The sequence below is a fragment of the Pseudorca crassidens genome, chromosome 14, assembly GCF_039906515.1.
Source record: "Pseudorca crassidens isolate mPseCra1 chromosome 14, mPseCra1.hap1, whole genome shotgun sequence".
Classification (NCBI taxonomy): domain Eukaryota; kingdom Metazoa; phylum Chordata; class Mammalia; order Artiodactyla; family Delphinidae; genus Pseudorca; species Pseudorca crassidens.
This window is the reverse complement of record NC_090309.1, coordinates 5,456,561-5,472,272: the sequence shown is the minus strand read 5'-3', so window position 1 is coordinate 5,472,272 and position 15,712 is coordinate 5,456,561. Positions and strand designations below refer to the sequence as shown.

The window sequence follows — 15,712 nt, the reverse complement described above, 5'->3', positions numbered from 1 at the left end:
GGGGGGCCAGAGTCAAGGGGAGGGAATCTGACTTCGCCCCTTAATTAGAGGAGTGAAGAATTTGCAGCCATCTTTAATGTACGATAGTGATCCTATTAAAAGGAGACCACTTAGAGAAATGAAATTGGCAGTTATATTCAGGAAGTATCAAAGAGTTGAGAGGCTGCAACATGAAAATCTGGATTTTGGAAGGTGCTTGGGGAAAAGGGAAAGTGACAAAATTTAAGGATGAATTATAGAAATTTGCGGAGCGCCAATGGTGGTGGGACCACGTAGAATTACCAGCAAAGACTGTTAGATTTAAAACTGTGTTTAAGGAAAGCAGTACTTTTGTTACATAGCTTGCACCTGACTAAGCACAAAGGTTTCAATTGGCCCTGCTTGGATGACGTGGGAAGCTGGTAATGGCTGCCTTTTGGATGGGGATGGATGATTTGGTCATTGGTGCCTTCAGTGTTCTGTTTTGAAGCAATCATCAAACCGAAGACAGCTGGTAGAAAAGAAAAGGCCTGCCAGTCTGGTTCTGTTAGGTTACTAACAGTTCTTGGAAGTTACTAAGTCTATGGGCCTCTGGAACTTGCTGTGCACTTTCTGTGTTAACATGGGAAAAACCGGGTACAAGGAGCCTCTGTGGTCATTTGCCTTCATTGAACAAGATGAAGGCTGCAGTTGGAACTAAGGCTTGGCAGGGCAATGTCTATCTTTTCTTCTTCATAAAAGAGGTTAAGAAATAGTTTATTGTCCGTGGAAGTCTTATAATAGTTTATACTTTCTCCCCAGCTCTCCTCTCTAGTTCATACGTGGCTGTCTGATTGGTAGAGGTCTCACAAAATCAGAGGAACTTGGGCAGAAAGATGATCACAGAAGCCCACACAAGACTGCGTAGAGAACGATTAAAACTGCGAAGTATTACATGGAAAGAGACATAGGTTTAAAAAGTGATTATTTGGAGCTCAGTGGATGGAAAATGTGTGAAAGGAGCAAAAAACTAGGCCATAGAAGGAAGTCCATCTAGGACAGTGGTTTTTAAATCTATCTCAGGGAACGCTGTGGTTCTGTGAGCAGTTACTGGCAGTTCCATAAATAACAAAAAGATAGGCGTAGCCAGAGTCACAGAGGCGCAAATGTAATTGAAAAAAAAATGTCCCACAACTGAAGTCAACTTAGCTCATGAATCCTCATTTCCATCTGAGGCCAGAAGAAAATCTTGCCAATGCAGAGTTGTTTAGTCTCTGCTGGGTCAAGGCTCCGTCTCTTTGGGGAAACAGCACAATCTATTCAGAATTTTCCCTCTTCAAGTGGCTTTTTTTTCTCTGGACAGTAACTGGGGCTCTTCAGGGGTGGTGGAGATGGAGGTATGGACTGCTTGAGGCTTGTCCTGGCATCTGGATACGGCTTCTGCCTGCTGGCCAGTCCTCTGGACTTACAGCCCTCAGCTGAGATCCTGCTTGCCCTACTGGTCCCCAACTGCAACGGCTCATCTCAGTCCGTCTGAAGCCCCCTTGGAGGGTCTGGGACTCTGAACATTCGAGGATACACTGGACTTAGTGAGGCAGCCTGGCCCCAGGTTCGGGCAGTTCCGCTGTCGGGCTGCCCCTCGGAACAGGCCATGCTGGACCCTGGACTTTGCCATGACATGGGCGGTGTCCAGGGCTACGCCAAGGGGAGCCCAGGGATGCCTCTCTCTTCCAGGGTCCCCTCAGTCTCTTCTCTTGGGAGGAGGCTAGGGTGTCTCTTGTTTGGCGGTGGTGGAGAATGGGGGTGCTGGACCCCCTCTCAGCGACCTTCCAGGGTCAGTAAACACCAGGGGTCTCCCCTCTGCTTTCCTTCTCACCTGCTGGTTAACTCTGCTTCTTTGGGTGGGAAAAATACCTTTCATTCTTGACATGACCGTACATCCTTCTGAACTCGATGGTTTATGATATAAACTCAAGGCTCAGAGTTCTCCAGCACTTTGGCTTTGGGGATTCAAGGAAACAATCACACAAATGCTCCCTCTTTAAAGCTGCCAAAGCTAGTGGGAATGTTTATAATGGACAGTCCTTCAAAGCGTCATGCCTCATAGGCCATGGGGAATGCCTTGTGTTTCAGATCACCAGAGCATGCTGTACTGGTCAGTGGGGTGCTATTTCGTGTGCATATTAGCTATTCCTCCAAGGAGGGTCATGTGATCTGAGCAGCTTGACAGGTCGGGGAGAGGCTGAAAATCCTCAGGGATATGGTCTCTCTTAAGGAAGGTGGCCCGGGGTGGCAGACGGTCAGGTCTCCCAAAGGATAAGTTTCAGAGGTGGGAGGGTAGTGAGGGACACACACTCCAGGAGGGGTCCCGAGGCTCTGGGTGTTATTTCTGTTCCTCGTACGGTTTTGTCGAACACACCTGTCCTCATGTTCATGAAGTGGTCTCTGAACTGAAGCACACGCCCGCACCCAGAGCACTTGTGCGGTGCTGAGACCAGAGCAGGAAGTGATGTAGGGTGACAGTCTCCACCCCGTGAAGACCCTCCAACCCAGGGTGGGGTGAGGCAGGTGGACACACCTGTTACCTAGGAGAGGAAACAGAGGGAGGAGAATCCAGGGAAGGTGGTCAGCATCACTTTGTGAGGGAGGAGATGAATTCATGGTCCCAGTAGAGCAGTGGCTGTAGGTGGGAAGGTCAGGTCTTCAGATCCCATCCCTATAACGGGGGGGGGGGTGGTGTTTGAGGGTCCCACCTGGGTTTAGGGGCCCCAGTGTCTAGTGGAACAGCTGGGGTAGGGGTAGGTGGGAAGCATCGAGAACATAAAAGAAAAATAAAAGGAAAGTATAATTTTTTACTTCTACATTATTGCACAAATCAATTTTTCTTTCTACTTGTGAACTATTCAGAAATCTTCATTGTATAAATAGTAAGACAGTTTATCGCTTGTGAGATAGTTCTGCGGTGTCGAACTGTGTTAGTTTCATTCATTGCCACTCGGACACACTCACTGAAGTATTTTCAGGTGGAGGATACAGAGGGAGGGCATCACTGTAGGAGCTTGGACGCACACTTGTTCACAATCCTGCGTGCGCGTTGGAATCATCTGGGAGGTTTAAAAACCCTGAGGTTTGGGCCTCAGCTGCAGAGTTTCTGCAGGGACTGATCTGAGCGTTGGGAGGTCCAGATGCCCTCGGTGATTCTAACATGTGGGCCAGGTTTAGAGAACGGCCACCTAAACAGGAATAAACTAAGAGATGGGACATGTGATGAGTTCTCATAATACTATGTCACCAGCCCCAGATGTGAACCAGTTCCTCTGAGAAAAAGGAACCATACATGTTCTAGAACCAGCTAAAATAAAAAGTGAGAAAATGTCATCATTCGAGGTCGCAAGGCAGCATTAGGGCAGAGGCGCTGTTGCTGCTGTATCGTTTATGTTTTTTTCCATCGCAGAATTATCTGGGGCAGCTGAGGCCCAGGTTATCTCAATTCTTGAGTTTCTGATGTGGATATCAAGGGATGGGTTAGGGAAAGGAGTGCCTGCCCAGCCTGGAAGGGATACAGGAAGGGGTGGTGTGTTCTATTAGAAAGGAAACAATCATCATTTACTCAGTGTCTCCTGGAAGGATGGCCTAGGTGGTTCTCAAAACAAGCTGGGGTCCAGTCACTTGCTGGAGGTACAGACTGGAAGGGGAAGGGCCGCTTGGAGCCAAGCGCGCGCTGCCAGGACCCCAGCATCCTCCCCCCCCCCACCCACCCAGAGGTCTAGGTGTGACCCATTCACTGCATTCCTCTGAGTTCAAAACGAACCGGTGGGGTAAGTAGGTTTTAAGCTTAAAAGCACACGAGGTCTGGCCAATAAGTCTGGTATCAAGACTGTACCACTTGCAGCTGCTTGCCCATTCAGGCGCTTAACTGTAACAATAAAAGTAGCAGGTGATTCGTGTAGTATCAACTCCGCGCCTGGCCCAGGTTTACAGCATTAAATCCTTTAATAGCCCCAACCGCTGCACGAGGTGCGTGCTGTTAAAATCCCTTTCGCAGAAGAGGAAACGGAGGTTCGCAGAAGTTCCGACTCGACCAAGTTCACAAAGCTCCGGAGGCTGGCCGCCGGTCAGGCTCGGGGACAGAAGTGTGAGTGTCGCTGGAGCCTGGGAGCCTGGCGGGTCGGCAGCTCCGTTAGAAGTCGTGCCCAGGGACCCCGCCGTGGAGGGGGGCAACCGACTGGCGAGGTCTCGGTGAGTCGCTCCATCTCAGTCCGGGGGGAGCGCGCAACAGCCGTCCGGGGCCCCTCGCGGCGACGCCAGGGGAGGACGGCACCGGAAGGGGCTGGCGGTCTTCCCGTCTCCCGAGTGGGGCGGGGTGGGAGCCGTCCGCCCCCGCGGAGCCCGAGCCGGAGCCAGAGCCGCGCCCGCGCTTCCCGGGCGCGAGGGCGGAGCCGGTTGGGGCGCACAGCCCGGCCCGGAGCGCGGGGATGTGATTCTCGCCCGGCTCCCAGGGCGCCCCCGCCCGGCCGGCCTCCCCGCTCGCCGCCCGCGGGGCGCCCAGGTAGGAGGACGCTGGGGCGCGGGGCCGGAATTCAGGCGGGTAGGATTTGCGGGGGGCGGGGGGGGGGGGCGACTGTGGCTTTGGCACCTTCGCGGAGTCCCCTTTCCCTGTGCAGCGCGCAGAAAGCGTCCTTTCTGTTACTCTTGGTTGTCAGTTTGTTGTGTAAGAAGGTGCTGGTAGTTTGATTTGTGGGTTTATTTTTATTTTTTTGGGGGGGGGTTGTTTTTATTCCTGTGTGAAGCGGGAGTAAAAGTTGTTCAAATCTGTCTTTGGGGAACTTGGCAATCTTTCTGGAGGGTTGTTCTAGGGTGTGTCTGTAAATTGCATCCAGGCGTTTTAATCCGGCCAAATTCAACTGATTTGGGAGTGGCCCTCTTTGGGGTTTAGGGTCAAAAGTGTTGTCTTCTCGAGAAGATAAGGTACGAATTCCCTAAACACAGTGGGGAAGGGTACCTTGTGGCCCCTTCAGATGAAGGATGATGCTGGTTGGTGTAGCTACGGACACCAGGAAGACACTCATTCACAACAGGCACGTCCGGCACTTTACAGTTTATAAGGCCCTTTACACTTTTTTTTGACTTCACATCTTTTTATTTGAAAGTATTTTGTATTTGATTTGTGTTACCAACACCCTAAGTAATTTTCTAATGTAAAGACAAGTTTGAAAAGGTACATTATTACATAGGAAGGGAGCTTTAAAAAGATACGGACCAATCCTGAAAGCAGCATGGCATGGAGTAGTTATTTGACACTACGTAGTTTAGCACGTTGTCCATTTTATCCATATATATTATTTATAAGGTGCCCCAAATAGAAGGTTTAAAATTAGGTTAGTAATTATTTGTTTTAATATTTCACATTTATTTAATGAAAAAGTAGTTACACTAGATGTCTTTGTATGTGTTCAGGTACATTTGCACATCTGCATGTGTCTGGAACTATTATCTGTATATATACGTGTATAAAGTTCCTGACACAAACCTGAATTCTAGGTGTCAACGCTCCACTTTTTAAATAGGAAGAACCCGGGGCTTGGAGCGAATATAGTGCCACAGAATGACGATTCCAGTCGAGATCTGCGGGACTCCAGAAGCTTCTAAACCGCACCACTTTCTTCTTGCACGCCTGGGGGTCACATCCACTCAGTGTGGTCACACACTGTACGGTTCTTTTAGATTTACTTAAAAGACAGATGTGGAAACAGATAGAACTGGGGTCTAACTGGTGAATAGGGAGATCCCATTTCTGAGCTCACATCTAGCCAGTGGCTGGGAATCCAGTGTGGCCTCGCCTGACCCGGAGGATAGAACTGGGGGGACGCCCGTCTGCAGCCCCCAGGGGGCTTGGCTGCTCTGCCTGAAGCAGAAACCAGCACATCTGGGGCCTGCAGGTCCGCTCTCTGCTAGGAGCCTCCGGGTTTGGGAGCCTCCTCGAAGCCCCTTTACACTTTCTGCTCTTCTGTCCTCCCAGCAGTCTTGTGAGAGACATGCAGTTATCACCCTCATGCTCCAGCGGAGGAAGCAGAAGCTTAAACGGGATGGTTAACTTGTTGGAGGGCTGGCATCCGGAAGGAGACAGAGGCCTCTGGACTCCACACCCTATGGCTTCTACTTTATGGCATGATCGTTCCCAGTGGTCCTACCTTCCAGGGCGTCTGGAAGGTGGATGTGCAAAATGGGACTCTGGGACAGTTAAGAAAATGAGGAGAACTACGGGTGGTGCTGGGGAAGGCGGCTACCATTTCCCCCACCCAGTCTGCTATGCAGCTACAGGCATCTTTTTCTCTCTGGACTCCTTTCAGTTTCTTATCTAGTATATCCTAGTTAGTATTTCATTTAATATTCTGTATTCGTATCCTACCTTAAGTTTTGTGCTAGACAAAAACGTGGGGCCTTTGGGATGGGATTTGATGGAGAAGGGGTGTGGCCGTTGTGTGGGAGCCCTGATTTATTGTGTCTTGTTTGGCTGGGTGCCATTCTGCTGTGTGTGGAGCATCTCGCGCACCTGAATGTCCTCAGGGGGCCTCCCTGAGGTTCCAGAAAGGATTGACCTGAATTCTCACGTGAACTTGGCAGAGGCCGGAAAAACCCTCCCTGTTTCTAATAGGCTCTGAGGGGCCCTTTGTGGGCTTTCTTTTATGGCTCTGAAACACGCAGCATCTTGAGTAATTCCTTCACTGTTGGTGAAACACTATTTAATTTTAGATTCACTTAACAAATGTTTATTGGAGGTCTACTGTGTGCCGGGGACTGTTCCATGTACTGAGGATAGAGCAGTGAACAAGATAGATGCAAATTCCTGTCCTCTAATGGATGGGAGTCCTCTGGGTGAAGTCACAGGACATTGGAGGTCTCTCTGCATAATGAGGTTCTTGGAACTTTGCCCCCTTGGACAAAGTGTGGGGAAACGGACTGCCCTCAGGCAGGACGTCGGTTGATACACTCTGGCTCAGCCATGGCCTTGGACCAGGACAGATGGAGAGCCTGTGACTGGGATGCATCGGTGGGAGGTGTGTCCACCTGGACGTAGGTAGAGAGGTTGTGGAGAGAACATGTCATTGATCCAAGTGGCGAAGCTGGACAATTGCAGTGAAGCTACCATGGCATAGCGGGTAGGGGAGCGCAGAGGTTATTATTATTGTGGTACCTGACGGACTCAGTGTGAACTTGCTGCATTGAAGGACAGAAGTCATCAGGGGCTCTGCCCCGTGATGCTCCCCATTTGCTGCTGTCAAACTTGCTTGCGTCTTCCTCCCTTGGAGGTTGTCAGGTGGGCCGACAGGATCTGCACTGTCAGCAGCTTTGCTCCCTCTCTGCACCCACCCGCCCCATTGCCTGCCGGGGCCCCAGGCAGCGCTGCTGCAGCCTCCTGGCCGTGGCACGCGGGAGCTTGCAGAGTGATCTCCCTAAGTGTGGGAAGGGGCTGGGTTCCTCGAGGCTGCGGGTCGCCGGCGTACCTTTGGATTCGGCGCTGGCCCCTCTTTTATGCGTGCGGCAGAGTAACAGAGACAAGTTTTTCATTCCTACCTGTTCTGGAAAGGATTTGTAAGGTGCTATGAGTTAACAGTGGGAAGAAAGTAAAACAAGAATGGAGACAAAGAGGAGTCTAGATGTATAAAAGGTAAAGCTTGATGACCTATGTGCTTGTTTTTATTGGAGTTGACTTACAATAGTTCAGGTGTATAGCAAAGTGATTCCGTTATTCACATATATAGATATTCTTCTTCATATTATTTCCCATTATGGGTTATTACAAGATATTGAATATTGTTCCCTCTCCTTGTTAACTGTTTTATACGTAGTAGTTGTGTATCTTGTAAGGTGACCCAAGCGGGGCTGCAGGGGCGGAGGAAAGCACAGTGCCCGTCCCTGCTGGCTCCTCTGCACCCCCCGGGGCCCTCCCACTGCTGCTGGACCGACGGCAGAGCAAACTAACGAGCATCTCAGGGTGCGCCCGGGCCCTGGTGTTTCTAAAGCCCCCAGGGTGGTTCTAGCGAGTAGCCAAGGCCGACAGCAACAACACACTTTCCTGCAGGCAGTGGGAGAGGGGACACCTGGCAGAGAACAGCCACACGTGTCTTCGAGATGAAAAGGAAGTCCTCAGGGGATGCAAAAGCATTCCTGGTAGAGAGAAGAGGGAACTCTCTCCTGAAGGTCCCCATTTAAGAGGTACAAAGAGCGAGTTTCAGGGCATCTCTTGAGCGACCCCCGCTAAAAGTGCAGTTTGGTGCATTTCAGCGGGACTCAGGGTGCCGTCGATGGGGCTGGGGGAGCATCTTGGCATGCCGGGCTCTGCGCCTCTGGCTTCCCAAACCAGAGAACGCATGGATCCCTGAAAATACAGCCGATGGCTCCTGACCAAGAGTCAAATTCAGAGTTAGCTGCTGTCGCTTTATTTTTTTATATATATATTTTTAACATCTTTATTGGAGTATAGTTGCTTTACAATGGTGTGTTCGTTTCTGCTTTATAACAAAGTGAATCAGTTATACATATACATATGTCCCCATATCTCTTCCCTCTTGCGTCTCCCTCCCTCCCACCCCTCCAGGTGGTCACAAAGCACCAAGCTGATCTCCCTGTGCTATGCGGCTGCTTCCCACTAGCTAGCTGTTTTATGTTTGGTAGTGTATATGTGTCCATGCCACTCTCTCACTTCGTCTCAGCTTCCCCTTCTCCCTCTCCATATCCTCAAGTCCATTCCCTATGTCTGCGTCTTTATTCCCGTCTTACCCCTAGGTTCTTCATGACCTTTTTTTTTTCTTAGATTCCATATATATGTGCTAGCATACCTAAGTGTCCATCGACAGACGAATGGATAAAGAAGATGTGGCACATATATACGATGGAATATTACTCAGCCATAAAAAGAAACGAAATTGAGTTATTTGTAGGGGATGGACCTAGAGTCTGTCGTACAGAGTGAAGTAAGTCAGAAAGAGAAACAAATACCGGATGCTGTCACTCTAGACCAGTGCTTGTCACCTCATTCGAAACCCAGCACCCCCTCTGAATGCGACTATGCTAAACACCCTTTTACAATTCCAAAATGATACAATCAAACTTACCTACAACATAATTTCCAAATAATCAATATAATAGTAGATGTAAAGAATAAGTAAAGTAATTTGGGTTAAAATGGTGTGTTCTGGTGTGCGATGCTTGGGCAGAGCCCCACCAGGACTTGTGGGGTCAGCGGTGCTTTATGCAGACCGAGCGTGAGGACATGCGGCGCTGCCCATGACGAGGTCTGACTCCTGATCAAGGTCTAAGTGGAGGTCAAAGGCCAGTCCTTCCTCTGTTATCACAGCGGTTGCATCCCCCGGAAAATTCAGGGGGATGCGACTGTGCCAACAAAATATATATTATCTAAGTGGAGCGTGGAGTGGGGTGCTAGGCTCCCAAAGCGGTAAACGTTGCTCCTGTCGCCATGAATGTCTGCAGGACCCTGGAAGCCAAGGAGGATGAGGGACAGGTCTTTGCTGGGTAGGGCCGTTCCCGATGTGTAGCGTCCATTGTCTCCGCCACTAAATGGCTACCCAAAGGGTCCCCTTCCCCACATTTGCAAAATGTGCTCCCTCAGGGGAAATGCTGGCCCCATGGAGAACCACTGCTTTCACTGCATCACTAGGTGGTAAGCGACGAAAACGCCAATGCAGGTGTGCACCCTGAAATAGCAGGGCACTCACAGTAGCAGGTGTGAGCTGGCCAGTGGGGGCATGCGCGTGAACCGTCAGAGGGTCGCAGAGGAGGTGATAGAAATCAGACCGGTGAGGGCCGCATGCAGCAGGGTGGGGGGGTGGGGTGAGTGCTCAGAGGTACCCGGGAACTTTAGGAGGGATGGAAACAGTCTATATCCCAGTGGAGGTGCTCCTGGTATATACAGTTGGCACAGTTTCTGGAACTGTACACTTAGGATTTGTGTGTTTCATCATATGCATGCTTTACTTCAATTAAGAAAACCCCACAAGAGTGAAAACACTGGAAGATTCTTGTAGAGACTGTCTGGTCCTCTGAGACTCGCCTGTAGTCGCCACTCTGAGAAGTGGGACTTCTCAGCCGACGAGAAGGCAGTGCTCGGGGCATTCTGTCTCTCACAGTTGACTTTTTGCAAGTCCTGTGTGGCCAGACTCAGTTCAGAGCCTTTGGCAAGTGTCTGCGCTGGGGCTGTGCTTCAGGATGAGATTCTGGAAGGGGCAAGGCAGTGCGCTTAAAAGGTCACCAGGGATGGAGACCAGAGTCACTCCCATCACCGGGTCTGGTTTCTCTTGTCCAGGAGCCCAAGGAAGGCAAAGTGGAGACCTTGTCAAACTCCAGCCTAGTGGTCAAGCCCACTCCTGTCTGTAGCCCTCTTGTGATGGTGATCACTCCCTCTCTGCCTCATTTTCCCCTTTGCCCTTAAAACCCACGTGACACCACCAATCTGGTGGCTTTGAGCCGTGTAAGAGCTGAATAACTTAGATTTCCTAGCAACACCAGAAACCTCTGTGGCTATTTTTACTTTATCTTCATGTCCTGTACGTGATACCCTTATGATGGAAAAAAAAAAAAAAAAAAGCAACTTTCCTTGCCCCGTTTGGGTAAATAAGTCAAATAGTTCTGTGAGCTAGGCTTTTGGATCTGTCCCCCGAGAGGAAAATCACCAATATTTCAGGGTTTTTTGGATTTTCTGAGAGGATAAGTGTTCCTTTTCCCTCTGTGGTGGGAGTGGTTTTGTATGCTCAGAGTCGTGGAAAGCTTTTTCTCGGGGGAAGATCCGTGACAGCCATGCTGACCACATAGTCAGGGTTTAGGATGTCTGTGTGTTTTTCATCTCTGCAGAATGGGAACAGTCATCATGTCACGTCGGGGGGCACACCGTGGCGACCACCAGGTGGTCACGTTCACGTTCTCCTTCCCCGTATGGAGCCGTCCTGGGGCCCCGTCCATCCTCGGGGCTGGGCTGCTCTGTGTGTCTGGGCTGGTGGGTGTGAGTCTGTGGGACCCCAGTGCTTCTGTTTCTCGTGGCTGGGACGGAATGGAGATGACCGTGGTGCTTACGTAAGATAGTGCCTCGCCGAGTTTACCTCCAAAATGCTCCTCTTGGGAAGCGAAGAGTAGATGCTCAACCCAGCACTCCACAGTATCACCTTAAGAGATAGTTCTTTGCCTCATGTTTTATCTCTTGAAGACTTTTCTTTCCTCTTCATGACATAGCCCTGCATCCTCTAATATAAAAATAACTCCCCCTAGAAAAGCTTCAGGGAGAATCCTTACCCCTGGAACAGGGGCTCTGAGATCCCTGGCCGTCTGCAGCTTCTCTGGGCAGGTATTCATGGCTGTAGTTTAAAAAAACAAGGACTTGTGTAAGCACAGAATTCTAAAGTATTTCCCACCATCGTGTAGTTCCCTGGCTTTATAAGTTCCGAAAACTGACATTTTTGGTCTGAATAATATCGACTGTTTTATAGCTGGTTGAATGCTTGTAACAGGTGAACATCATAATTATGAACTTCATTTTAATACCGTCATCCATTCCCTGTGCACGTCTCCACAGATTTTCAATAGAACACGTGGGTGGTGCCATTTCACGAGCTGAAGAACCTGCCTTACAGCCCTTGCTTTCCCCAGGGGCTCATCCACTGTGCCTTCTTAGTTACAGGTGAATCAGTTGGAACGTCATTCTCTGAATAGTTTCCCATGATGTCCGATATACACGGAGGCCGCGTTGATTAATGTTTGGGATGAGAAGTTGTAGGAAATAATGCCGTCCGTGTCTTTACGCGGTGCTCAGTGTGGAGAGCGAGTAGGCGTGAGGTGGAGACGTGGAAAGTACCGTTAGGATTTCCTTTTATATTTAGGAGGCGGGGCTCTGCTACTTAAGGTCCCTGGAAGAGGATGGGGCCCCTAGTGTTGTCATGTCTCTCCTTGGGTTTCTCCAGAAACTTCCCTTAGACCTGGCAGGAGAGGTCCCACCCAGGCCCTGTACTTTGGAGGGTTCTGTTCTCTTTCTCAGAGCCGGCTGCTGGCCTCGGCATGGCTAGGAGTCTGTAGGGCCAAGAGGATGGTCCAGGGGCCCAAGAGCCCTGGAATTCCCTGCCCAGACAACCTGGACTTGGATTCCAGGGCGTGTGCAACCCTCTTTCCTGGGTTGTCCACTGGGGACTCCACCGCCTGAGGGCCTCCCTGGTCTGCAGAGTGGCCAGGGCCAGACGGGAGGATGTCTGCCTGTATGCACACTCAGGGCCCTCACAGTATGGGATGGAGCTGGGGGCAGGCCGGGGAGTCAGGCTTGGAGGTTACTGTAGATAGAAACTGCTCAAGCCCCACGGGGCACTGCCCCCTGTAGACCCTGTGTGGGACGGTGCAGCCCGGACCCTGGGCCCACGCAGCAGTGTGCCTTCATGCATCTGGGGTGCATCTGCTGTGCGCCACCTCAGTCCTCTGCGTGGCTTCTGTCCTGGAAGGCAAGAGTCACAGAGAGGGGGAATTCCTCAGAAACACGAAGGAAATTCCTTAGAAACAAGAAGGAAATTCCTCAAGAATAGGAAGGCCTTACTAGATGCTCTGTGGCCACAAACTAGGAGCAAATGCCCTGCCCCGCCCTTCACGGGGGCTCTGGGACTTGTGGAAATCCCTCGGGTTCTTATGACAGCACCCCACCCCCATGTCTCTTTTCCTTTGTCTGCACTGGGTGTGGAACTTCTTGCAGTGACAGGAAGGCGCTATGGATAAAGTCAGTCCTTCCCGGAAGGGGGGCTTTGGTTGGGGCCAATACACTCACTGTAAATTCTGATGCTTAATCTCTGTTCTTATAAATGAGCTCACGTTGAAGTTTCTCATTCTGGGTCTAGGAGGAAATGGCTCTATGCCTCACATTTGTACTTTCGCTTTGTCTTTAATAAGCCACTAGCTTTCTATGTATGTTCCATGTACCACACAGGCATGCTGTGATGTACTAGTTTCCAAACGGTATCACCAAAAGGCAACGGGAGCTGGGCTTGGGGAGCTCACAAGGGCTCGCTTTTGCAGCGAGCGTCGTAGAAAGTCGCGCCTCGTGTTTCCACTCCACGGTGCACTGTCGTGAGCGGGCCAGGCTGCTGGAGGTGGGGTGAGTAGCCGAGGCCTGTTGACCCAGGCTCCCCACGACGGCCCTGGGTTGGGCAGTGGGGTACCTCAGTGCACTGCTGCACCCCTGCACATCAGCTGGAAGCTGCTATGGAGAGGATGTTAGCAAGTCTGGGAAACTTCATACGTGGCATAGGCATCACTGCATCGAGGCAGGAAAGTGGTTAGAGGGCTGTGGGGTGTCCTTCCCTGCAGAAGGTTTCCTGGACCTTCCAAACAAATCTGGTCCGCTTGCCCATCCACCCCTCCCCCAGTCTGTTAATTTCTCCCAGACGTCGTCCACGGGACTGCCATCAGCTGCGGTCATTCTGGGCCACACGGCTGGAGGTGGGGAGGGCCCTTTGCTGGGCCTGCAGACGGGAATATCTGGGAGGCTTGTCTTTAATCTTGTGTCCTGTTATGATTCATGATGGCGAGCTCTGACACCTTGATGGGACGCCCTGTACTTTCTCTTAAGTCCAAAGTGAGTAACAAGGGTGGCAATTAGCACATTTAGTCTAAGAAGAATGTTTGGCGTTGAATTAGGCTGTTTTATCCACTGGGCATTAAAAGGCCTTATAAGCTTCTCAGAGGCCTAAGGAAATGATTCAGACCTGAGAAAAAAATATGACACTCCAAAACACTAAAAGGAAGCTGCAAAACCAGGGAATGAATGGTGAAACTTCTAGAGGATGTCACAGTAGGGCATTCCCAGCTCAGCTTTTTAGAAGTTATCTTAAGTTATGTAATTTGGAATGCCAGTGTGTTAATATGCTTGGTGCAAAGGAAGAGTGAAGATTCTGAGGGGATGACTGTTACTAACCAGGGCCTGGAAGGTTTTCCTGGCATCTGGTGTGTTTCCCTGAGCATTATTCTCCAGGTGCGTTAAGTGGCCAGGTGCGTTAAGAGGTGGTTTGACTCATCCCTGTGTGCAGCAAAGTGCCAGGTGTGTGCGTTTAATCAAAACGAACTAGAGGTTGTCATATAGATGCTATAGATACTACGTATAAAATAGATAACTAATGAGAGCCTACTGGATAGCACAGGGAGCTCTACTCAGTGCTCTATGCTGACCTACATGGAAAGGAAATGCAAAAGAGGCGATATATGTTTACGTAGAGTTGATGTACTTTGCTGTACAGCAGAAACTAACACAACATTGTAAAGCAACTTTACGCCAATAAAAATTTAAAACAAAACTAGGGGTTGTCAGCCTCCGTATTCTTCACCCCTGACTTGATTTTCTCAAAGGACTGTGGAACACGTGCTCTTTAAACAGGTGACTCACCTTTGTAAGCCTGTTTTGTTTCGTTGGACCCCGTGAGATCCGTGTGGTGGTCGGGGACTTGACGTTCCTTGTTCCAGCTCATGCCTGTGTGTGCATTTCCTTCCCCAGGTAGATGCGCCCCCTGAAGATGGTGACTCCTTCCTAGGGAGCAGGTCACTTCCTACGAGACAAGGCCTCCTCCACAGTTACTGGGCTGATTCACCCCAGGGGCTCGCCGGCCTTTTCTCGTCAACAGCTGAAGTCCTCCACCCTGTTTCAGGTAGTTCTGGACTATTTCCCATTGTATACAAAATATTTTGGTTTTGGCGGTACATTTTTCTTTGGGACATCTCTGACTTCTGAAGGGGTCTGTGAAGCCATTAAGAAGCACTGCTGGGCTTCTCTGGTGGCGCAGTGGTTGAGAGTCCGCCTGCCGATGCAGGGGACGCGGGTTCGTGCCCTAGTCCGGGAAGATCCCACATGCCGCGGAGCGGCTGGGCCCGTGAGCCAGGGCCGCTGCGCCTGCGCGTCCGGAGCCTGTGCTTCGCAATGGGAGAGGCCGTAACAGTGAGAGGCCCGCGAACCAAAAAAAAAAAAAAAAGCACTGCTCACCCGGTTTCTCAGGGTTGCCTCCCCCTCAGCTTCAGCTGTGACCATGTGACGGTGGCTCCCAGTGCAGGTCTGAGCTGCCTCAATTCCAGATCGTCCCGGGTTCCATGCCCACGTCACTGAATTTCCACCTCACAATCGAATTCTCGATTTCTGTTACATGGTCTCAGGAGACCCAGGCCGGTGGTGCCGTGAGCGACACCCCCAGGCATCTCCTCGGCTGTGTGGGTGCCAGAACCTTCCCTCCTCACCTGCCCTGCCCTTGCTGGTCCCACCTGAGGGAATCAGGGCCGGTGGGTCCCAGACCCCTTCTCTGGCCTGCCTCTGAGTGGGACTCAGATATGCCCCCTTCCGTCTGTCTGTCACTGCTGGCCACTCATGCCTGCATCCCTGCTCGTCTACAGCCCTTCCCCAGACACCTCTCCCGTTTATATTCCACATGAGTGCCAACATTTCCTTAAAAGATGAAAATCTGATCGCGTACCACTCTGTGGCTTAAAACCATTACGCGATTGTCTTGCCACCTACAAACGGCAGTCCCAGCTGCTCAGCAAGGCTCTGTCCTGGGCACTTTCCATCTCTCCAGCTTTGCCTCTTGGCACCTCACTTTTTTTTTTTGGCCGCACCCAGCACGTGAGATCTTGGTTCCCCGACCAGGGATCGAACCTGCGCTCCCTTTAGTGGAAGCGCAGAGTCTCAACCACTGGACCACCAGGGAATTCCCGGCGCCTCACCTTTGACTTA

General features: G+C 50.8%; 1 protein-coding gene across 4 annotated transcripts in view; it reads left to right on the top strand.

Annotated features, from left to right (window-relative positions):
• The window catches only part of IL1R1 (interleukin 1 receptor type 1), an 87,356-nt gene that overhangs the window by 39,224 nt on the left and 32,420 nt on the right, over positions 1-15,712 (top strand). For all 4 annotated transcript variants that reach the window (XM_067704067.1, XM_067704064.1, XM_067704065.1 and 1 more), the window contains one exon: positions 14,489-14,639. The gene's annotated coding sequence lies outside the window, so the exon portion shown is untranslated. The remainder of the gene's footprint in view (positions 1-14,488; positions 14,640-15,712) is intronic.